Raw genomic sequence first — 24185 nt, forward strand, 5'->3', positions numbered from 1 at the left:
GGCCAGGGAATGATTTTTTCTCAAAGGCTGAACATTAACAAAACTGCTTGTAATTTAAAATCTTTTAAAAGTAATTCCATGGAGCGAATGGGGCAAAGTCAAATAACTGCACCAATTATAGGAGAGCTGGTTGGTGATGACGTGGATGTGTCTGCAGTGTGCAGGACCAGACTGTTTCTATAGATTCACAATGAATGTTCCACCCTTTATTTATAACAGTAAAACTGATCGTGGACAATGGCTATTCTGGTTGCAGCAACCTGAAGCTTTAACTCATTAACACCCTACTTTAGGGTAATTTAGAAAGAACAACATGCAGCTCTGTCAGTTAGTGTGTTTGTTTGTTCACCTACAATTTGATGGTTCAAGCACATAAATGGATGAGGCTTTATTAACTTAAACTCTTCTACATCTGCGATATTACTCTTGCTGTTGATTTTTCAAAGATAAGGTTAATCAAGTCTTTCTTTGTGAAATCCATGCTGACTGTGTTTTATTATTTTTCATTTCCATCTGTATTTTCTACTTTGGAGGATTACAGGATATTATCATTTTTTTTATTCATTCATGGGAGGTGGGTGTCGCTGGCTGGGCCAGCATTTATTATCCATCCCTAATTGCCTTGAGAAGGTGGTGCTGAGCTGCCTTCTTGAACCACTGCAGTCCATGTGCTGCTGTTATGAAGAGAGTTCAGGATTTTGACCCAGCAACAGTGAAGGAACGGTGATACAGTTACAATTCAGGATGGTGTGTGGCTTGGAGGGGAACTTGCAGGTTGTGGTGTTCTTGTCCTTCCAGGTGATAAAGGTCACGGGTTTGGAAGGTGCTGTCTAAGGAGCCTTGGCACATTGCTGCAGTGCATCTTGTGGATGGTCCCCACTGCTGCCACTGTGTGCCAGTGATGGAGGGCATGAAAGTTGTAAATGGGGTGCCAATCAAGCGGGCTGCTTTGTCCTGTTGAGTTTCTTGAGTATTGTTGGAGCTGCACCCAGCCAGACAAGTGGAGAGTATTCCATCACACTCCTGACTTGTGGACAGGCTTTGGGGAGTCAGGAGGTGAGTTACTTGCCGCAGGATTCCTAGTCTCTGACCTGCTCTTGTAGCCATAATATTTATATGGCTACTGCAGTTCAGTTTCTGCTCAATGCTAACCCCCAGGTTGTTAATAGTGGGGGATTCAGCGATGGTAATGCCATTGAATGTCAAAGGGAGATGGTTAGATTCTCTCTTGTTTGGGATGGTCATCGTCTGACAGTTGTGTGGTGGGAATCTTATACATCTTTATTGCAGAGTACTCTATTGTACTGATGAGTGACTGCACTTGAAAAGTCGTGAAATGCAAGTCTTGCTTTTTCCATTGTTATCAGTGTCATTGTGATCAAAAGATAGGATTCATGAGCACAAAGTTTAAATCAATTTTGATTAAAATAATGTAAAAGCATCTATAATTTTGCACTATACTTAATAATCTCCATCTTCCTATCCTTACCAAGTACAATGTCTTTGACCCTGAAATTGATTCCACAATCTCAGTCACTCAGACAATTTCAGCCCAGTTCTGATGAAAGGTCACAGATCTGAAACGTTAACTCTGTCTCTCTCTCCACAGATGCTGCCAGACCTGCTGAGTATTTCCAGCATTTTCTGGTTTTAATTCAGATTTCCAGTATCTGCAGTATTTTGCTTCTGTGTTACTTTGAAAGTTAAAACTGACCCACCTGTCTACAATTCACACTGGGGTCTCCCATGAAATGATTCTGTATAATGTTGATGTAGTGAATACAGACTCCGAGCTCAGAGCTTCCTGTGGGGAATTGGAGATATGAAAACCAGCAGACTCTGCAGGAATTTCCACTGGGAGCACAAATTCACAAAATCTACCTTTTATATATCGATTCATTTTGATTGTCCCTCTGGAAAATTATTTTGAAACAATTTAAACATCAACCCACAGCTCCATGACTGGGTCAATTATGAGGTCATCCTCTGACAGGTCATGTGACAGCTGGAGCCACAAGACATCAGAACCAGATTTGTGACTGGATTAAAACCCGGAATCCTGTCCCAATGGCTTTTCAAATAAAGCTGTTGCTGTTTGAAGACACAGCAGTTAAACTTTCTGCCTGACCATGAGGGGAGCGAGGGAGAAATTTACAAAACTAAATCCTTTTACAAAATAGTTCAAAAACCATTCACTGAAAAATCATGTGAGGACTCATAAGCAGAATACAGAAAGTACAGAGCTGAAAAAGGAAAAGAGATCAGCAAGATGTTTGAGAAAAGATTAGCAGGTCACATAACTGGGAACACTGAAGTCTTTTACCAAACATATGGACAGTCAATGAAAGGGTGGGTCAATTAGGAGATCCTGTGGAGGCAGAGGGTGTGGCTGAGGTACTAATTAAGTACATTTCATCTGTCATCACAAAACAAACGGATGCTGCAAATGTCACAGTAAAGGAGGAGGAAGTGGAGAATTTGGAGGGGATGAAAATAGATAAAGAGGAGACAATTACAAGGTTAGCAGTGCTCACAGTAGAAAGGTCACCCGGTCTGGATGGGCTGCATCCTGGGTTGCTGAGGGAAGTAAGGGTGGAAATAGCGGAGACTCGAACCACAATCTTTCAATCCTCCTTGAATATGCGAATGATGCCAGAGGACTGGAGGATGGAGGTAAGCTTGGGTAGTTCGATCTTCGTTTAACTTGACCATTTTTATAATGTATCCATTGTCAAAACTAACAACGTTACGAAAGCCATTTTATAATTAACACATGACCAAAGGAACCATTTTGTGTTCAGTACTAATGTTTATATCCTGTATAATTAATGAGTAGCTACCCATCCTGAAACAGATGATTGTAAAAGTAATGAACCTTGATTGAGTTATAATTAATGAATCAATAAACATTTTAGAGAGAATGGGTTTTCATTTAAAGTTTGCTCAATCTAATTACTGTGAGTTTCTGTGTCTTTGTGGGAAAGGGCAGTTTCAGCTAAATTTATTCAAACAATGGACCTTTCTCGGACCCCTGATAAAACCCATGGTATGGTACATCGTGACCTTCAAGAGTCTAGATTTAATGAACAGGAAACTTGTTTCAGATCAGATTGGGAGACAGTGTGAAACCACTCCATTGTACTCATGTCTGACATTCTGAGGACAGGTGGCTGTTAGTGGAAGACATTATTCAGAACTAATTAAATGTACCTAGCAACAGCTAGGACCAATTATTATTTTACATGGTGGTGTGATGGCCATCCAGGGGTTAAAAGTAGGGATCTTGTAAGGTTTCAGTGTGCAGGAACACTAGAAGATCTCAGGGGTAAAGGCTCAGATCATCGACCAAGTTCTCCACCTGATGAGGGATCTAGACTGGACAAAGAGGACCGTGACACTCTGAGACCAAGCTCGACCAGTCCCCAGAGCTGTAAAGTTATATTCCCCAAGTTTGTTAAGTATAATTTTACTTTCAATTATTAAGTACTATTTTACTCTCAATAAAAGTTCTGGACTTATTAATCAAGTATCCTGTTGCTTTAATTGGTTAAAGTCATTCCCAAAGTGATTGTCTGCAATAGACTTTCCAGAATTAAAAGATAAGTCTGCAAGGGTTGTGAATATTACAGCCCTGTTTAAAAAGAGAGATAAACCCAGGAACTACAGACCAATTAGTCTAATGTCGGTGGTGGGGAAACTTTTAGAGACAATTATCCAGGAGAAAATTAACTGTCAATTGGTCGAACATGGGCTAATAAACGACAGCCAGTACAGATTGGTTAACAGAAGATTGTGTCTGAAATAATTAATGAATTAATTTCTTTGATGAAGTTTCAGAGAGAGTTGACGAGGGTGGTGAGGTTGATGGTACGTGTCTGGACATCAAAATTGTGTTTGAAAAGGTACCATAAACTAGACTTGGGGCAGCACAATGGCACAGTGGTTGGCACTGCAACCTCACAGCTCTCGCAACCCAGGTTCAGTTCTGGGTACTGCCTGTGCAGAGTTTGCAAGTTCTCCCTGTGACTGTGTGTGTTTCTGCTGGGTGCTCTGGTTTCCTCCCACAAGCAAAGACTGCAGGTTGATAGGTAAATTGGCTGTTGCAAATTGCCCCTAGTGTAGGTAAGAGAATGGTGGGGATGTGGTAGGGAATATGGGATTATGGTGTAGGATTACTATAAATGGGTGGTGGTTGGTCAGCACAGACTCAGTGGGCCGTAGGGCCTGTTTCAGTTTTGCATCTCTCTATGACTTGCTAACAAAATTCAAGCAGATGGGATTAAAGAGGCAGTGGCAGTGTGGATCCAAAATTGGCTGCAGGGTAAAAAGTAAGGTGAATGCTTGTTTTTCAGAATGGAGGGAGTTATACAGTAATGTCCTTGTTGTTGCAATATGTTCAATGTGAGACCCCGAGCTGTCCGAGGGATGGAGCAATTTGTGATGTTCCTGTGGTTGCAATATTTGCAGTGTCTGACCTTGATCTGTCACAGGGACGTGGCATTTATGAGGTCCCTGTGGGGTGCTGTTTGTTTGGTGTATCACACTGACCTGTCCCAGAGAGCGGGAAGGTTGTGATGTCCTTGTGGGTTGCAATCTGTTCAGTGTCTGACTCTGATCTGTACCAGAGATGGGGCAGTGTGTGATATCCTTGTGCATGTCATACAGGCCCACTGGTGTGTGGTTCCATCCTGATGCCAAGAAACAGAGCCCCATCTCTGGGCAAAAAGTCTCACTTCTCAAGGGGTGTCTCGAGAAGACACAGTGGCGCAGTGGTTAGCACCGCAGCCTCACACCTCTCGTGACCCGCGTTCGATTCTGGGTACTGCCTGTGCAGAGTTTACAAGTTCTCCCTGTGACTGCGTGGGTTTCTGCCGGGTGCTCTGGTTTCCTCCCACAGCCAAAAGACTTGCAGGTTGATAGGTAAATTGGCCATTGTAAATTGCCCCTAGTGTAGGTAGGTGGTAGGGGAATTGAGGGGATGTGGTCGGAATATGGGATGAATGTAGGATTAGTATAAATGGGTGGTTGATGGTCGGTACAGACTCGGTGGGCTGGAAGGACCTGTTTCAGTACTGTATCTCTAAATAAATAAATAAGAAGGCTGAGGCAGTAAACCTGGACAGTAAATCCGGAGTGGAGTCCTGGAGGCGGTTACCTGTGACTTATCAGGTAGTTTTCCAGCAACTCCTACAGCAGAACTGGTAACAAACAGTACTGGTTTTTCCTTTCCTTTGGACAATACGAGCAATGCTGAGAGGGGGTCCTGATACTCAGGGTCTCCATACTGTTTGCCCAGGCCTGTGCCCCAGAGAGGACACTCCAGCTTCGTGGTTAAACATGGGCACAACCCGGGAATAAACAGTTACTGATCATGAGCTCTCATTCAATTGGTGTAGAGTATGAGCGCCAGGGGTTACTTCGGACAGTGGGAGAGCTCTTAGTGTCTCATTGGATAGCTACCATTCACTCCAAGCTGGGCAGCCCCCAGTCAGTTAGGTGCTGTGAAGCCACGACCTGCTTCCTTCAATGGGTGCTTGGAGCTTGGAGAGTCATCTCTGAACAGGCGGATCGATAATCAATGCACCAAGAAAAACAAACTCAACAAAGAAGACACCAGTCCTTCGCATCACAAGCTGGAATGTGAGGACCATGTGTCCTGGCCTTACCGACAACCTTCTGCAGGTTGATGACACACACAAGACAGCTGTGATCGACAAGGAACTCACAATGCTCAATGTGGACATTGCTGTGCTGCAAGAAACTAGACTCGTTCAAAGTGGATCCCTCAAAGAGAAACACTACACCTTCTTCTGGTAGGAGAAAGCCCAAGAGGCAACTCGTGAGCATGGAGTGGGTTTCACAGTAAAATACACGCCACTTGAGATGAGTGAACCACCCACAGTAGACTCAGAGAGACTTCTTACTCTTCACTTGTCAACAAGTGTGGGCCCAGTTAATCTCATGTGCATCTATGTCCCGACACTCACCTCCACCCCAGATGTCAAGGATCAATTCTATGTGACACTTGACACTGCCATCAGTAGAATTCCCAGCACTGAGGGACTGTACCTTCTAGGAGACTTCAACACAAGCTTGGGTACTGACTACACAGCTTTGCCAATGTGCATTGGGCACCAGGGGATTGGCAAGATGAACGAAAATGGACAGAGGTTGCTGGAGCTATGCTGTCACCATGGATTCTGTGTGATGAACAGCTACTTCCAGGTCAAGCTGTGCTACAAGGTGTCCTGGAGACATCCGAGATCATGCCATTGGCACCAGCTGGACCTTATCTTCACCAGACATAACACCCTCAGCAGTGTCCTCATCACTCGCAGCTATCACAGCACTGACTGTGACACTGATCACTCCCTGGTGTGTAACAAGGTCAGGCTTCAGCCAAGGAAGCTTCATCCATCCATGATGAAAGCTCGTCTTCTGATCAACACTTGCCGAACCACTGATCCAGAAAGGACCCAGGAGTTCCTCAACATCCTCGATCAGGCTCTTTCAGACAACAATGCTCAAGGCCTCAGTGCAGTGTCAAAGTGGAATCATCTGCACACCACCATCTAGAACTCTGCACTCACTGTGTATAGGAAAAGAGATGGGAGGAATGCTGACTAGTTTGAGGCTTATTGGACTGAAATGGAGTCAGTTACTGTAACTAAGAGGAGAGCCCTCATGAACTACAAACAAGTCCCCAGCAAACAACATCTAAATGCTCTCAGAGCTGCCAGAAACAAGTCTCTGCAGACTGCTCGGCACTGCACCAATCAATACTGGTTAAAACTCTGCTGATGAATCCGGGGATGCTCGAGGGATGGATGAAGGAACTAAGAAAGCAATGGGCCCAGTAGTAACTAAATCAGCACCTTTTGAAGACAAAGAGAGGGGTGATCATCACTGAACCTAACAAGCAGATGGAAAGGTGAGTGGAGCATTATCTTGAACTCTGCATAACGGAGAACATTGTCATTGAAGTAGCTCTCAGTGCCATTCCAGACTTCCCTGTCATGGAGGAACTGGACAGTGAGCCCTCCATAGTCGAGCTCAACAAGGGCTCAAAACATGCGTGATGCAAACATTGTCAACTTGTACAAAATTAAGGGGGATCTCAGTGACTGCAGCAATTATCGGAGCCAGCTACTCAGTTCCACTCACCTGCTCGATCCCTTTCCTCCTGCAAGTTCCTTTGCTTCAAGTATCCATCCAATTTCCTTTTCAAATCATTGATTGTCTCTACTTCCACCACACTCGTGGGTCAGGACATTACCACTCACAGCATAAAAAAATTCCACCTCACCCAAGGATGGGAAATATTTATATCTTCTATATTTAGCTTATTCCCTATCTCTACGAGAATAGAATGGCAGTCAACATGAAAGGGAACCCTAAAATCTTCAAGCAGTATATAAGTAATAAGCAGGTAGTCAGCGGTGAAGTGGGCCCCATTAGGGACAAAGAGGGTAATATATACTTAGAGCTGCAGGGCAATGTTAATCTACTTAATAAGTACCTTGTATCAATGATCACTAAGGAAGTGGAATTTGACAAAATATCAGGAGAAGTGGAGAGTGTAGAGGCAATGGAGAGGGTACAAATTGAGAGAGGGAGGTACTGAAAAGGCTGGTTATGCTTCAGGAAGATAAATTACCTGGTCCGGATGGCTTTCATCCCAGATTGCGAAAGGAAATGTGGATGCAGATAACAGAAAGGCTTGCTATAATCTTCCAATCTTCCCTGGATACGGGGAAGGTGTCAGAGGATTAAACAGTTGCAAATGTGACACCCTTATTCAAGAAAGGGTGTAAGGACAGTCCGGCTAACTACAGGCCAGTTAGATTAACAGCAGTGGTGGGTAAGGTTTCAGAAAGAACAATCAGGGAAAAAATCAACAGTCACTTGTAGAGGTTTGAGTTAATTAAGGAGAGTGAGCATGGATTTATACATGGGAGTTCATGCTTGACTAATCTAACTGCATTTTTTGATGAACTAACAGAGAAGGTTTATGAAGGGCATGCAGTGGATGTTGTTTATATGGATTGTAAGAAACGACACATAAAAGGGTGATTAACAACATTGAGGTTCATGGAATAGGAGGGTCAGTGTCCAATTGGATAGAAAATTGGCTTAAGGACAGAAAACAGCAAGTCGTAATAAATGATTCATTCTCAGACTGGAAGGTTGTCGACAGTGCTGTTCCCCAAGGGTCACTGCTGAAACCACTGCTTTTTACTTGCGACAGATAAATGACTTGGATCTTGGAATATAGAGTAGAATCTCAAAATATGCCGATAACACCAAACTTGGAGAAGTGGCAAACAGTGAGGATGAAATGAACCACCTGCAACAAGACAGTGATAGGCTAGCAGAATGGGCAGACAGGTGCAGATGGATTTTAATAGTGACTAGTGTGAGGTGATGCATTTTAGCAGAAGGAATAGGGAGAGGCAATATATACTTAATGGCACAGTTCTAAAGAGTGTGCAGGAATAGAGGGACCTGTTCACTGAACAATGAACAACGTGAACAATTACTTCTTGTTGTGTGCTCTCAGATTTGTCACCTTCACTGTACTGGAGTGAGGTGACATCTACTGGCAGGAAGCAAGAACTGCAATCAAGCAGCAGAAATTCCATCATCTGTCAGGGTGAAAGAAACATTGCAATGTGAGGAAATAGTGAATGGGTTTGATTGGGTTGATGGAGACATGATTCCACTTGTGGTGGAGTCCAAAGCAAAGGCCAGAAATATAAAATTGTCATTATTAAAAGATATGAGGAATTCATGATAAATGTATTTAGGTAGTGATTGGGTGGAATCTAGATAAAATAGAAAGTGAGATTGGGTGGACAGAAGCAGTGTGAAAGGATGGCTCAAACAAAAGGTAAACGCCCTGAAAGGTTGAACTCTGTTTCTCTCTCCACAGATGCTGCCAGAGTTTCTGAACATTTCCAACACTTTCTGTTTTTATTTCAGAATTTGCAAGATGTTGCTTTTCTCTGAAAAAAAAAATGGATGGTCGGCTTTGGCTGCCAGTGAAATTCCACAGGAGCTAAAAGGAAGTTCTGATATCAGTGGCGTGTTGATCTAGGGGTATGATCCTTGCTTAGGGTGAGTGATTAATTAATGTGTGAGAGATCTTGGGTTCAAATCCTGGACAAGTCCTTCTTCTTTGGCATTTTTAGTTTAAGGTCATTGATTGGTTTCAGCCTTGCAGAAGGCGGAATTGATTTCCATATGGAGCCTGCTTGAGGACCAGAGAGCTGGATTCAAAGAGCTTGATTAACTAAATGTACAGATAGCCAAGTGGGAATATAAAGTTGTTGCAGTAATTGTGACCTGACTCCAAAAACAACTGGACTGGAATGGAATGGAATTCTTCAGTGTTTCTGTTGTTTGGCTTGCATTGACTCATCGATTTTCTTGTTTTTCACTTTGTTGATGCCTTTGAATAATTGTGGATCCTTCTTCAGATTGTCTTCTTTCACCAGGTCGTTCTGACCTCTGATGATGATGATCGTAATGAGCTTCAACTCACTGATAGTTTTGGAACTGAACAGATTTCCTTTGCTTGAGTCTACAACATGGAACTCAGTCTGACATGTGGACCCATGGGAGGATTTGAATGCCACCCCTGCGTTGGAGAATACAGTTGCATCCATCCAATAAGTAGAAGTGACAGTTCATTCAGTCAAACATTAAACTTTTAATTTCAGGGTGGTGAGTGTGAGTGCCATTTTGTTTTTCCCTTTTTTAAGGCTTCATTAGCAGAGAGTACAAGGAGTGTTTTAAATGAAATTCAGCAAAAGTATGAGAAAGTCTCACTTTGATTCGGGACTCATCTCTCTGCAGCATCTCGCTGTGAAAGATTGAACTTCATCTCATTTCATTCCCAGCTCGGGGTCAGTGCGGCTCAGTGGGACTTCTGGCTGTCTCCTGCTTCACAATCCATCAGTGCTGAGAAAGCAATGGGGAATATTATTCATGGCTCTGTAACCTGAGGACACCGATTTAAGGTGAATGGCAAAAGAACCAAAAGCAACATGAGGAAAAACTTCTTTTGCACAGCGAGTGGTTAAGATCTGATATGCACTGCTTGAGAGTGTGATGGAGGCTGATTCAACCATGGCTTTCAAAATGGTATAAGATAATTATCTGAAGTGGAAAAATTGCATGTTTTCATGGAATACATGAGTCTGTGGCATGAGCTGAGTTGCTCGTGCATAGAAGCAGCACAAGCACAATGAGCTGAATGGCTTCCTTTTGTTCTGTAACTATTCTATGATCTATGATTCTTTTCAGAGTGAAATCAACACTCACATACAAGAAACTGACAGGTGCACTGTAAACTTCACATTACCAGACAAGAAATTGACAGATACAGTGTGAAACCCACAGTCACGTAGCAGCAGTTGGCAGGTAACGTGTAAAAATCTTTCTTTCATATCCCAACTGCAAGGTACAAAGGAAATTAGGTACAAACCCAGGCTCACACTTCAAAGACTGAGAGATACAAAGCAAAACACATATTCACCTACAAGTACAGAGACGAAGACACACTCAGAGGAGGTGCAGATTAAAGATACATGCATGTAACAGAAACTGATAGGGATAGAATCAAACCCTTTCTCACTTCTCAGAAACTGATAGATATAGACAAAAGCTGATGCTCACATACAAGTTGTTGAAAGATATGTGGTGAAACTCACAGAGCAATAGCAGAAACAAACAGGTACTGAATAATACCCACAGTCACAGACCAAAAACTGAAATATACTGAGTTAAACACCACTTTCTCACACCAGAAACTCATGGCTACAAAGTGAAGCTGACTCTATCCTCCCAGGCACTGACAGGTGCAAAAGAAAACACTCACGACGATACCAGGTCATGAAATGTACGTAATAAAACCTTTCAGCTGAAAGAATAGCATTAATGACAGGTGTGATACCCAGAATGCTCAGCGGCCTAGAATCCGCCCTATCTGTGACAGGAGCGGGGCGCGCAGGCGCGGTAGAGAGCTTTGTCAGCAGCTGGAGCTGCGGGTTCGGAGTTGGAGCGGGATATTCACAAAGTGCGAGAAGACTTTGCGGGCTCACACAGCCGGAGCAGGGCCTCAGGGCCACAATAAGATGGAACAATCCCATCTGTATCCCTGCGGATGGCGGTGGTGAAGCTTTTCCCGGTGAGGCTTCCCGAAACGGCGTCTCGAAATGGATAAGAATTGGGGACTGGGCAGGGAGCGTCTGCAAATGGATAAGAATTGGGGGACTGGGCAGGGAGCGTCTCTAAATGAATAAGATTTGGGTACTGGTCAGGAAGCGTCTGTAAATGGATAAGAATTGGGGGACTGGGCAGGAGGGTCTCTAAATGAATAAGATTTGGGTACTGGTCAGGGAGCGTCTGTAAATGGATAAGTATTGGGGACTGGGCAGGGAGTGTCTATAATTGAATAAGAGTTGGAGACTGGGCAGGGAGCGTTTCTAAATGAATAAGATTTGGGTACTGGTCAGGGAGCGTCTGTAAATGGATAAGAATTGGGGACTGGGCAGGGAGTGTCTATAATTGAATAAGAGTTGGAGACTGGGCAGGGAGCGTTTCTAAATGAATAAGATTTGGGGACTGCGCAGGGAGCGTCGATAAATGCTTAAGAATTGGGGAATGGTTCGGGAGCGTTTTTTTATTCGTTCGTGGGATGTGGGCGTCGCTGGCTCGATCTCAGCTCGAGTAATGTGTCCAGTTCTGGGCACCAGGCTTTAGAAAGGACATCAAGGCTTCTGAGACAGTTCAGAAGAGATTTACTAGAATGATACCAGAGATGAGGGGTGTCAGTTCTCTGGACAGGCTGGTGAAGCTGGGATTGTTCTCCTCAGAGTAGAGAAGGTTAAGGGAAGATTTAATAGAGATGTTCAGAATCATGAAGGATTTTCATAGGGGAGAGAGGGAGAAACTGTTTCCCCTGTCCTGGGTGTCAGTAACCAGAGGACACAGATTTAAAATAATTGGCCAAAAATGTCAAGGGGAGGTGAGGAGAGATCTTTTTACCCAGTAACTGATTCGGATTTGGAATGAATTGTCTGACAGGGTGGTGGAAACAGATTCAATTATAACTTTCATAAAGGAATTGGACAAATATTTCAAAGTGAAGTTCTCCAGGATTATGGGGAAATAGGCAGGGGGTTGGACTAATTGCATCTTTTTGTCAGAGAGTCAGCAGAGGCACAATGGGGCCGAATGGCCTCCTTCTGTGCTGTATGATTCTATGAACATAAGAACGAGGAGCCGGAGTCGGCAAGTCAGCCACTCGAGCCTGCTCTGCCATTCAATACAATCATGGCTGATCTCATCACGGCAGTTCTTGTTTTTTTTTTCCAAAATATACTTTATTCATAAAAATCTGTAAAAATTACATTGCCAAACAGTTTCCAAACAGCACCAAAAAATACCAACATTGCAAGGGAGATCAGTTTCCTTCAATACTCTCATGAGTTTCTTCCCAACCCTTCCGTTTCACAATTGTCATGTCAATTACAGTTTTACATTTACAGCAATTGAGAATATTAACGATACAGTTCAAGGGGTTTCCCATGGTTCCAGCCCCTCAGTCCAGCTTGGTGGGGGGAACCTTACACTGTGGTCTTTCCCCATTGAGCCTTTGCTGCGGCTGCCCCAAGCTTTAGTGCGTCCCTCAGCACGTAGTCCTGGACCTTGGAATGTGCCAGTCTGCAACATTCGGCGGTGGACAACTCTTTGCGCTGGAAGACCAGCAAGTTTCGGGCAGACCAAAGGGCGTCTTTCACCGAATTGATAGCCCTCCAGCAGCAGTTGATGTTTGTCTCGGTGTGCGTCCCTGGGAACAGCCCGTAGAGCACAGACTCCTGTGTTACAGAGCTGCTTGGGATGAACCTTGCACTGCATCTCTTTCCACACCTGCTTTGCAAAGGCACATTCCAGGAGGAGGTGGGCGACCGTCTCTTCCCCACCACAGCCAACGCGGGGGCACTGTGCGGAGGGGGCGAGACTTCGGGTGTGCATGAAGGATCTGACGGGGAGGGCCCTTCTCACCACCAGCCAAGCTACGTCTTGGTGCTTGTTTGAAAGTTCTGGTGATGAGGCATTCCGCCAAATGACTTTGACGGTCTGCTCGGGGAACCATCCGACAGGATCCACCGTTTCCTTTTCCCGTAGGGCCTTGAGGACATTCCGTGCAGACCACTGCCTGGTGGACCGGTGGTCAAAGGTGTTTTTCCGCAGAAACTGCTCCACGAAGGATAGGTGGTACGGCGCCGCCCAACTGCACGGAGCGTTCCGAGGCAATGTGACCAGGCCCATCCTTCGCAACACCGGGGACAGATAGAACCTCAGCACGTAGTGACACTTGGAGTTTGCGTACTGGGGATCTACACATAGCTTGATGCAGCCGCACACGAAGGTGGTCGTCAGGATGAGGGCCACATTGGGTACATTTTTCCCGCCCATGTCCAGAGATTTGAACATCGTGTCCCTCCGGACCCGGTCCATTTTAGATCCCCAGACGAAGCGGAAAATGGCTCGGGTGACTGCCACGGCGCAGGAGTGGGGTATGGGCCAGACCTGCGCCACGTAGAGCAACAACGTGAGCGCCTCGCACCTGATGACCAGGTTCTTACCCACAATGGAGAGAGATCGCTGCCCCCACATGCCCAACTTTTGTCGTACCTTGGCTACTCGCTCCTCCCATGTTTTGGTGCACGCCCCGGCCCTTCCGAACCATATCCCCAGCACCTTCAGGTAATCTGACCTGACGGTGAAGGGGACAAAGGATCGGTCAGCCCAGTTCCCAAAGAACATGGCCTCGCTCTTGCCGTGGTTAACTTTGGCTCCCGAGGCCAGTTCGAACTGGTCGCAGATGCTCATCAGTCTGCGCACAGACAGCGGATCCGAGCAGAAGACGGCCACGTCATCCATGTACAGGGAGGTTTTGACCTGAGTGCCTCCGCTGCCTGGGATTGTCACCCCTCTTATGCTCGCATCCTTCCTAATAGACTCAGCAAAGGGTTCAATACAGCAAACAAACAAGACCGGGGACAGAGGACAGCCCTGTCTGACTCCAGATTTGATCGGGAAACTTTCAGATTCCCACCCGTTGATTGACACTGCGCTACTGATGTTTGTGTAGAGCAGTTGGATCCAATTGCAGATTCCCTCCCCAAACCCCATTTTGGAAAGCACGTCCATCATGTAGGTGTGCGATATCCTGTCAAAAGCCTTCTCCTGGTCCAGGCTGATGAGGCAGGTGTCCACCCTCCTGTCCCGTACGTAGGCGATCGTATCCCTGAGTAGCGCGAGGCTATCAGAGATCTTCCTGCCGGGTACAGTACAGGTCTGATCGGGGTGAATCACCAACTCCAGAGCAGACTTGACTCGACTGGCTATGACTTTGGACAGAATCTTGTAATCAACATTAAGCAGTGAGATGGGCCGCCAATTTCTGATTTCTACCCTCTCCCCCTTCTGCTTGTAAATGAGGGTGATGATGCCTTTTCTCATGGATTCTGACATGCTACCGGCCAGGAGCATACTCTCGTATACTTCCAGCAGGTCCGGGCCGACCCAGTCCCACAGGGCCGAGTACAACTCGACTGGTAAGCCGTCGCTCCCGGGAGTTTTACTCGCCTCGAAAGACTCGACGGCCTTTGTCAGCTCGTCCAGAGTTAGCGGCTTGTCCAGTCCCTCCCTCCTGCTGTCATCTAAGACCTCTGTGATAGATGACAGGAAGGACTGGGAGGCTCTGCTGTCTGTGGGCTTCGCGTCATACAACCCAGCATAAAAGGATTTGCTGATCCTTAGTATGTCGGACTGCGAAGACGTTACCGAGCCATCTTCTTCCTTCAGGCTGCTGATAACAGAGCTCTCTCTGTGTACCTTTTGGAAGAAGTAACGCGAGCACGTCTCATCCTGCTCGATGGAGCAGACTCTGGACCGGAAGATGATCTTGGAGGCCTCCTTGGCAAAGAGCGAGGCCTGCTGGCTCTTCACCTCTTGGAGGTCCTCCTTGACCTCGACCCCCATTGACTGCAACCGGAGTAGATTTTGCATAATTTTCTGGAGTCGGGACAGTTCCCTCTGTCTCTCTCTCGCCTTCTGAACACCTTTGTGGATGAAGAACCTCTTGATGTTCTCCTTAATCGCTTCCCACCAGTGAACTGGAGACTCAAAGAGGGGTTTCACGGTCCTCCAACCATTGTAATCCCTTTTGAGTTCCTCAACGTTCTCTGGGGTCAGCAGTGTCGCATTGAGCTTCCACGTCCCTCTGCCAACCCGCTGGTCGTCCTGTAAGTGACAGTCGGCCAGTAAGAGGCAGTGGTCGGAGAAGAACACCGGCTTGACGTCGGTGGATCCGACCGTGACAGCACGGGACACAAACAGGAAGTCAATCCTGGAACGGGCAGAGCCGTCCGATCTTGACCATGTGTATCTGCGCTGCGCTCCGTCTGCAGGTTTGCTGAAGACGTCGTGCAGTTTGGCATCCTTAACTGTTTCTATGAGGAATCTGGACGTAGCGTCCAGTTTGCTGTCGTCACTGCCGGATCGTCCAGCCGCATCGATGATGCAGTTGAAGTCACCGCCTAGGATGACCGGCCTGGACGTCGCCAGCAGCAGTGGGAGCTGCTGGAAGACGGTCAGCCGCTCGCTGCGTTGTACCGGGGCGTACACGTTGATCAACCGGAGCGGAGCGTTGTTGTACATCACGTCTGCTACGAGGAGGCGGCCGCCCACCACCTCCTTAACTTCGGAGATGGTGAAGTTACCTCCCCGCAGCAGAATACCCAGGCCGGAGGAACGGCAGTCATTACCACCCGACCAGATCGATGGCCCGTGGGACCACCATCGCGACCACTGCCTGTAGGTGCTGAGGTGTGGTATTCCACACTCCTGCAGAAACAGTAGGTCAGCTTTGACCTTGGCAAGGTAATCCAAGGTTGAAACACATCGCGTAGTCGATTTAATGCTACGCACATTAATGGAAGCAATTCTTACACCCATTTTTTACTAAAAATTAGTTGTTGCTTCCCATACCATTTGTCCTCGCTAGTCCCAGTCCTTCCCCTTCGGGATGTTCCTGCATACCCATCGTATGCGCAAGCAGTTTCACGTTGGTTGGGCTCAGAAACCCCTCCTGATTTTTCATGCAGGGTTTGTGCCGCTCGGGTGACTTCGGGGGGGTCTTGTAGGCAGAGAGGATTGGGTTGTCCTCAGCTGCTTCCATCTGTTCCTCCTCGAAGACATCACAGCTCCCGGTCTCCCGGAGCTCAGGTGCGCCAGACGTGTCTTTGCTCCCGGTGTCCCGGAGCTGAGATGCGTTGGCCACGTCGTTACGTGTGGGGAATTGGGGTTGGGGCACGCAGGGCCCATCACAGCTTCCAGTGCCCGGGGGCTGGGATGCTTTATCATCCATCTCGGAGTTCTGCCGCCTCTTTTGAAGGGGCTGTCGTTCCAGCATTTCCCCGTCCAGTGAAGAGGAGTTGTTGCAGTCTGATTCAGAAGAGAGCCTCCTCTTGCCACTGGTTTGGGTGGTGGCTTTGGGATGTTTTTTCTTTGTGGTTTTCCTCTGGACCACTTGCCACTGACCTGTTTGTCCATCTGCTGCCTCCTCCTCCATTGATTCTGTCTGTGGAGGAGGGGTTTCCGGGCGCTGGGTAGGTGCTGGGTCGTTGGTTTCAGCCGCCTCCCCTTCCTTCTCAGGTTGAAGTTCCTCACTGCGGAGAAGGTTGCTGGTCTCCTTTCGAACAGCGGACGCCTTCGTCGAACCTTCGCCTGACCTTGCCGTCTGAGCATAGCTGAGACAACGTTTGGGGCAGGTCTTGTAGAGATGGCCTGCCGCACCGCACAAGTTGCAACACTTAGTCTGCTTACAGTCCTTGGTCTGATGGCCTTCCTCCTTGCAGTTCTTGCAAACAACCGTGCTGCAGTTGGCTGCCATGTGACCAGATTTGCCACAGGTGCGGCAAACTCTGGGCTGCCCAGCGTAGACCAAGAAGCCTCGACTTCCCCCGATAGCGAAGCTGGAGGGAGGGTGGATGATGGCTCCACTGGGATCTACCTTCAAGGTCACCTTGACCTGCCGCTTGCTGGTCCAGATCCCAATGGGGTCCTTGACATCAGTGCTGCTGCCGGCCACCTCGACGTACCTGGCGAGAAAGGTGAGTACATCCACCACCGGAACATGGGGGTTGTAGAGGTGAATCGTCACCACCCGGTCCCGTTGTGACGGAAGCGTGAAGAGCGGCTCCGCTGTGAGGATCGACAGTGGAGCCCGGTCCCCTTTCTCCTTGAACGCCTTCAGGAACTTGATGCATCCCGCCACGTTCCGGAACGTCACGTCGAAGTATCCACTGCTGGGGAAATCCTGCAGGCAGAAGACGTCCGTCGCTTGAAATCCGCAGCAATCGAAGAGAATTTTCTTGATGAAGAAGGTGCGATCGACCGGTGCATCTCCTTCCTTGTCCTTCACGACCACCCGAACGGTGTTGCGCACTCCCTGGCCCGAAACTCGAAAATTGGTTATAGCCATTTTACTCAAAGCTTCCCCAGGATCAAAAGGCAATGATCATGGTCTCTTCTCAATCAAATAAGCACTGATAAGAACAGATACTACACTTGATCTTAGCCAAAAGGCCGAGACGTTCTTGTTTCTTGCCAGTAGATGTCACTTCACTCCAATACAGTGAAGTTTACAAATCTGAGAGAGACACAACAGGAAAGAATTGTTCACATTATAGTGAATGTGTGGGATTTAGAAATACTAGGAGTGGAGACGAGTTATTACTTGTCTGCTCGATCCCCATAGCCCTGTAAAATTATTTCCTTCAAGTGCCCATTCAAATTCCTTTTGTAATCCTCGATTGTCTCCATTTCCACCGCCCTCGTGGGCAGCGAGTTACAGATCATCACCAATCAGTGTAAAAAAGTTCTTGCGCACATTCCCCCTGTACCTCCTGCCCAAAACCTTCAATCTGTGTCCCCTAGTCCTTGTACCAATAGTTAACGGGAACAATGTTTCCTTGCCAACTTATTTAAAACTGTCATCGCCGAAAACACATCTATCAATTCTCCCCTCACTCTCCTTTGATGCAGGTAGAACAACCCCAGCTTTTCCAACCTAACCTTGTAACTAAAATCCTCCATCCCTGGATCCATTCTGGTGAATTTCCTCTGCATCCTCTCAAGGACGCTCACATTCTTTCTTAAGTGTGGTAAGCAAAACTGGAAGCAACACGCCAACTGGGGCCTAACCAGAGCTTTATAATGGTTCAGCATAACTTCCCTGCTTTGTACTCAATGCCTCTTTTTTTCAAGCCCAAGATCCCATATGCTTTGCTAACCACTCTCGCAATATGTCTTGCCACCTTCAAAGATTGATGCACATGAACCCCAAGTCCCTCTATTCCAACACACACTTTAGAACTGTGCCATTAAGTAAATATTGCCTCTCCCTATTCCTTATGCCAAAATACATCACCTCACACTTGTCACTATTAAATTCCATCTGCCACCTGTCTGCCCATTCTGCTAGCCTATCATTGTCCTGTTGCAGGCAGTTCATATCATCCTCACTGTTTGCCACTCCTCCAAGTTTGTTGTCATCGGGATATTTTGAGATTCTACTCAATATTCCAAGATCCAAGTCATTTATCTTTAGCAAAAAAAGCAGTGGTTCTAGCACTGACCCTTGGGGAACACCACTGTCGACTATCCTTCAGTCTGACAAAGAATCATTTCATAAGACTCCCTGTTTTCTGTCCTTAAACCAATTTTCTATCCAATTGGACACTGACCCTCCTATACCACGAACCTCAATTTTGTAAACCCCACTTTTATGTGGTACCTTGTCAAACGCTTCCTTAAAATCCATATAAACAACATCCACTGCATTCCCTTCATCAAGCTGCTCTGTTAGTTCATCAAAAAATGCAGTTAGATTAGTCAAGCATGAACTCCCATTTATAAATCCATGCTCACTCTACTTAACTAACTCAAACCTCTCCAAGTGACTGTTGATTTTTTACCCTGATTATTCTTTCTAAAACCTTACCCACCGCTGCTGTTAATCTAACTAGCCTGTAGTTAGCCGGACTGTCCTTACACCCTTTCTTGAATAAGGGCGTCGCATTTGCCACTGTTTACTCCTGGCACCTCCCCCATATCCAGGGAAGATTGGAAGATTATGGCAAACTCTTCCATTAGCTGCATCCGCATTTCCTTTCGCAACCTGGGATGCCAGCCATCCAGACCAGGTGATTTATCTTCCCTAAGCACAGCCAGCCTTTTTAGTACCTCCCTCTCTCAATTTGTACCCTCTCCATTGACTCTACTCCCTTCACTTCGACTGATATTTTGTCAAATTCCACTTCCTTAGTGATCACTGATACAAAGTACTCATTAAGTAGATTAACATTGCCCTGCACCTCTAAGCTTATATTATCCTTTTTGTCCCTAATAGGCCCGACTCAACCTCTTACTACCCACTTATCATTTACATGCTGCTCGAAGATTTTTGGGTTTCCTTTCATGTTGACTGCCAGTCTATTCTCATAGAAATAGAGAATAAGCAAATATGGAAGATGTAAGTATTTCCCATCCTTGATGAGGTGGAACTTTCTTATGTTGTGGGTGGTAATGTCTTGGCCCACGAGTGTGGTGGAAGCAGAGACAATCAATGATTTGAAAAGGAAATTGGATGGATACTTGAAGGAAAGAAACTTGCAGGAGGAAAGGGATCGAGCTGGTGAGTGGAACTGACTAGATTGCTCCGGGGAGAGCCAGCATGGACGTGATAGGCCAAACGACCACCTTCTATGCTGTAAATGACTCTGTGTTGTTTCTCAAATTCAATCCACTGGTGCTTGGTAAATAATTTCAAAGTAAATTGTGCAACTGGAAAATCAGAACCAAGGCAAGGGACGCATCAGGAAGCAAAATTGCTGAAACCCGGGATTGAACCAGGAACCTTTAGATCTTCAGTTTAACGCTCTCCCAACTGAGCTATTTCAGCCCTACATTAACAGTGGCTTGTTGTCCTTGTTTTGGAAGAAAATACATACATTCAAGTTTTCCAAAAAATTAAAGAACACAACATGTGAGTAATATTCCCCATTGCTTTCTCAGTACTGATGGATTGTGAAGCGGGAGACAGCCAGAAGTGCCACTGAGCCGCACAGACCCCGAGCTGAGAATGAAATGAGATCAAATTCAATCTTTCATAGTGAGATGCTGCTGAGAGGTAAGAGTCCTGAATCAAAGCGAGACTTGCTCATTTCAAACACTCCCTGTACTCTCTGCTCATGAAGCCTTAAAAAAGGGAAAAACAGAATGGCACTCAAACTCACAACCCTGCCATTAAAAGTCTCATATTCGACTGACAGAACTGTCACTTCTACTCGGTCTCTTATTGGATGGATGCAACTCCAACGCAGGGATGGCATTCAAATCCTCCCATGGGTCCACATGTCAGACTGAGTTCCATGTTGTAGACTCAAGCAAAGGAAATCTGCTCACTTCCAAAACTATCAGCGAATTGAAGCTGATTACAATCAACATCATCAGAGGTCAGAACTACCTGGTGAAAGAAGACACCCTGAAGAAGGATCCACAATTATTCAAAGGCATCGACAAAGTGAAAAACAAGAAAATCGATGAGTCAATGCAAGCCAAACAACAGAAACACTGAAGAATTCCAGTCCAGAACCCAGTCCTGTTGTTTTTGGAGTCAGGTCACAATTACAGCAACAACTTTATATTCCCACTTGGCGATCTGCACATTTAGTTAATTACAATTTTGTCGACAAGCTCTTTGAATCCAGTTGTCTGGTCCTCAAGCCAGCTCCGTATGGAAGTCAATTCCACCGACTGCAAAGCTGAAACCAATAGACAACCTCAATCTAAAAATGCCAGCAGACCAGGGCTCGTTCGGGACTTGAACCCGGGATCTCTCACATGTTAATTAACCATACTCCCTAAGCGAGAATCATGCCCCTAGACCAACGAGCCACTGACAAGTCAGCCTTTATTAGCTGCTGTGGAATTTCACTGGAACCCCCCAGCCAATCATCCATTTTTTTTCAGATCAAAGCAACATCCTGCAAATGCTGAAATAAAAACAGAAAGTGCTGGAAATGTTCAGCAGCTCTGGCAGCATCTGTGCTGTGAGAAACACAGTTAACATTTCAAGGCACTCACCTTTTGTTTAAGCCATCCTTTCAGACTGCTTCTGTCCATCCAATCTCACTTTCTATTCTATCCACATTCTAACCATTCACTACGTTACTACATTTTTCATGAATTCCTCATTTCTTTTATTAATGACAATTTTGTATTTCTGGCCTTTGCTTCAGACACCACTACAAGTGGAATCATGTCTCCATCTACCCAATCAAACCACTTCGCTGTTTCCTCACATTGCAATGTTTCTTTAACCCTGACAGACTGTGGAGTTTCTGCTGCTTGATTGCAGTTCTTGCTTCCCGCCAGTAGATGTCACCTCACTCCAATACAGTGAAGTTTACAAATCTGAGAGAGACACAACAGGAAATAATTGTTCACATTATAGTGAATGTGTGGGATTTCGAAATACTAGGAGTGGAGACGAGTTATTATTGCACTCTGCTATAACATCTTTTATAATGGACTCCAGCATTTTCCCCACGACTGATGTCAGGCTTTTTTTGGGCCTCCTTATCTCGAGAGACAATGGATACGCGCCTGGAGGTGGTCAGTGGTTTGTGAAGCAGCGCCTGGAGTGGCTATAAAGGCCAATTCTGGAGTGACAGGCTCTTCCACAGGTGCTGCAGAGAAATTTGTTTGTCGGGGCTGTTGCACAGTTGGCTCTCCCCTTGCGCCTCTGTCTTTTTTCCTGCCAACTACTAAGTCTCTTCGACTCGCCACAATTTAGCCCTGTCTTTATGGCTGCCCGCCAGCTCTGGCGAATGCTGGCAACTGACTCCCACGAGTTGTGATCAATGTCACACGATTTCATGTCGCGTTTGCAGACGTCTTTATAGCGGAGACATGGACGGCCGGTGGGTCTGATACCAGTGGCGAGCTCGCTGTACAATGTGACTTTGGGGATCCTGCCATCTTCCATGCGGCTCACATGGCCAAGCCATCTCAAGCGCCGCTGACTCAGTAGTGTGTATAAGGTGGGGGTGTTGGCAGCTTCAAGGACTTCTGTGTTGGAGATATATTCCTGCCACCTGATGCCAAGTATTCTCCGAAGGCAGCGAAGATGGAATGAATTGAGACGTCGCTCTTGGCTGGCATACGTTGTCCAGGCCTCGCTAACCGGTATATAATTCGCTGTTTTCTTTCTGCCTCTTTTTTTAAAACGTGGAGTTACATTAACTACCGTCCAATCCATTGGAACTGTTCCAGAGTCGATAGAATTTTGAAAAAAGACCAGAAATGCATCTGCTATTTCAAGGGCCACTTCCTTAAGTACTCTGGGATGTAGATTATCAGGCCCTGGGGATTTATCGGCCTTCAATCCCATCAATTTCCCAAACATTCCCTGCTAATACTGATTTCATACAGTTCCTCCTTCTCACTAGACCCTATGTTCCCCAACATTTCTGGGAGATAATTTGTATCCTCCTTTGTGAAGACAGATCCAAAGTATGTATTTAATTGGTCTGCCATTTCTTTGTTCCCCATTATAAATTCCCCCGTTTCTGACTGTAAGGGGCCCACATTTGTCTTCACTAATCTTTTTCTCTACACATATCTATAGAAGCTTTTACAGTAAGTTTTTATGTTCTCTGCTAGCTTACTCTCATACTCTATTTCCCCCTTCTTAATCAATCCTTTTGTCCTCCTCTGCTAAATTCCAAACTGCTCACAATCTTCAGGTTTGCTGCTTGTTCTGGCCATTTTATATTTCTCCTCCTTGGATCTAATACTTCCCTTAATTTCTTTTGTAAGCCACAGTTGAGCCACCCTTCCTGTTTTACTTTTGCACAGACAGGAATGAACAATTGTTGTAATTCATCCATGCGCTCTTTAAATGCTAGCCATTGCCTATCCACTGTCAACCCTTTAAGTAACGTTCCCCAATCTATCATAGCCAACTCCCGCCTCATACCTTCATAGTTTTCTTTGTTTAGATTCAGGACCCGAGTCTCGGAATCAACTCTCTCACTCTCCATCTTAATGAAGAATTTTATCATATTATGGGCGCACTTCCCCAAGGGACCCCACACAACAAGATTGTTAACTAATCCTTTCTCATTACACAATACCCAGTCCAGGATGGCCTGTTCTCTAGAGGTGTTATACACCTCTATCAATTCTCCACTCAATCTCCTTTGAGAAAGGCAGAATAATCCTAGCTTTTCCAACCTAACCTTGTAACTAAAATCCCCCATCCCTGGATCCATTCTGGTAAATCGCCTCTGCGTCCTCTCAAGGACCCTCACATTCTTTCTAAAGTCTGCTGAGCAGAACTGGAAGCAACACTCCAATTGGGGCCTAACCAGAGTTTTATAATGGTTCAGCATAACTTCCCTGCTTTTGTACTCAATGCCTCTGTTTATAAAGCCCAAGATCCCATATGCTTTGCGAACCACTCTCGCAATATGACTTGCCTCCTTCAAAGATTGATGCACATGAACCCCAAGTCCCTCTATTCCAGAACACTCTTTAGAACTGTGCCATTAAGTATATATTGCCTCTCCCTATTCCTTATGCCAAAATACATCACCTCACACTTGTCACTATTAAATTCCATCTGCCACCTGTCTGCCCATTCTGCTAGCCTATCACTGTCCTGTTGCAGGCAGTTCATATCATCTTCACTGTTTGCCGCTCCTCCAGGTTTGGTGTCATCGGCATATTTTGAGATTCTACTCTGTATTCCAAGATCCAAGTCACTTACCTTGAGCAAAAAAAACAGTGCTTCTAGCACTGACCCTTGGGGAACACCACTGTCGACTATCCTCCAGTCTGACAAAGAACCATTTAATAAGACTCGCTGTTTTCTGTCCTTAAACCAATTTTCTATCCAATTGGACACTGACCCTCCTATACCACGAACCTCAATTTTGTTAACCGCCCTTTTATGTGGTACCTTGTCAAACGCTTCCTTAAAATCCATATAAACAACATCCACTGCATTCCCTTCATCAAGCTGCTCTGTTAGTTCATCA

General features: G+C 45.9%; 1 non-coding gene and 1 pseudogene across 1 annotated transcript; both read right to left on the reverse strand.

Annotated features, from left to right (window-relative positions):
• Positions 1–17567: 17567 nt before the first annotated feature.
• LOC137350750 (U2 spliceosomal RNA) lies at positions 17568–17676 on the reverse strand (annotated as a pseudogene).
• A 2292-nt stretch (positions 17677–19968) lies between these two features.
• Positions 19969–20041, reverse strand: trnaf-gaa (transfer RNA phenylalanine (anticodon GAA)). The gene has a single exon. It is a non-coding gene; the product is annotated as a tRNA-Phe (tRNA).
• Between the last annotated feature and the right edge of the window lie 4144 nt (positions 20042–24185).

Source organism: Heterodontus francisci, chromosome 35 (assembly GCF_036365525.1).
Source record: "Heterodontus francisci isolate sHetFra1 chromosome 35, sHetFra1.hap1, whole genome shotgun sequence".
Classification (NCBI taxonomy): Eukaryota; Metazoa; Chordata; class Chondrichthyes; order Heterodontiformes; family Heterodontidae; genus Heterodontus; species Heterodontus francisci.